Genomic DNA, 1362 nt, shown 5'->3' with positions numbered 1-1362 from the left:
AAAACAACTGAAAAAGAATGAATTTTCTACCAAGTGGCTATTGGAATACAAGCTGATGAGACTATAAAGTGTCAGCTCGTCAAGACTGAGGCTTCCTATGGTTCAGCTAGGCAAACCCTGAGAATGAAAGCACAGAGAATGGAACTGTTAACATGAGATCCAAAGAAAGAGCCCCTCCAATAATAACATAGCTCCTCAACATTAAATCTTCAAATGGAAAATGAAAACTCACAGCTGCTTTTCTCACTAGAAGGAAAGAAGAGCAGAATACTGCCCTTCCTTTTCATGAATTTGAGTACTGCAGTATTAATGGAAAAACAACGCCCAGTTAAAAAACAAAGGCTCCTACTACAATGTCTTTTGGCAAAAGAATAGACCATTACGGAATTTACCAGCAACTTACACCATTTCAAAAAGCGCTTGCTATTTGAACATCTTAGGGCCTAAACTACCTTACCTAATACACGAAAAACAGCATACAAAGAGAGAAAAAAAAAACCCAAATGCTGTTTTCTATTATATGTAGCTTCAAAGAATTTTAAACCATGCTGTAATTATCATAATTATACTCAATTACATGAACTTGAGAGTTCTCACTCAGCATATTACTTGAAATGCCATGATAATAAAACCATTTATTCTCTTAGATTTCAGCCAATCAATTCTAAGGATGTGCCCAGGTCTCAGAACCCTTGGCCCTGGCCTTGCTATTACAGACAGGCCCCATATCCCCTGGAGTACGAGCAAAGGCACTCAAACTGCAGCTGAAGGTCTTCCATTTGAGTATTGGGTCCAAGTTATTAATCCGAGTATGAAATCACAAAGCTGTATCCAGCCTTTAAGTCGGTAACTTCCCCAAGTTCCTTTCTTGCCTGTGGTAGATGGATGTCAAAGTCAAGGGTAACTGCATCAACAATGCGGAAACTCAGCAATATCATGGTCTGATGTTTGGTCCTCACTGCCTGGTTACTTTTTTCAAGCATAACATCTACAAGACACTCCAGGGGCCGGGCAACCAAGTGGTGGTTGGGAATAAGTTAGAGCTGTGTTACTAGGGTACACAGGAAATCTGGAGTGCCACCTGTACTTTAATTCTCCACTGCAGGACAGTGACAGAACTTCAGACACACAAATCGCGGATGCTCACCTGCTACAGTAGGTGACAGTACGGCTTATCAGTAATGTCTAGTTAGGTAGGACATAGGTGAGCAGCACAGGCCAGTCTGGCCAACAATGCTGTGCCCTGAGAGCTTCCATTCAGGAAACAACCTAACGATGATCAGCAGGGGACTGGATAAATAAAGTATAGTGCATCCATACAACGGAAGACTATATGGTACAAAGAATGAAGACTGAAAAAGG

Source organism: Bos indicus, chromosome 2 (assembly GCF_029378745.1).
Source record: "Bos indicus isolate NIAB-ARS_2022 breed Sahiwal x Tharparkar chromosome 2, NIAB-ARS_B.indTharparkar_mat_pri_1.0, whole genome shotgun sequence".
Classification (NCBI taxonomy): domain Eukaryota; kingdom Metazoa; phylum Chordata; class Mammalia; order Artiodactyla; family Bovidae; genus Bos; species Bos indicus.
Note: the sequence above shows the minus strand (reverse complement) of the source record.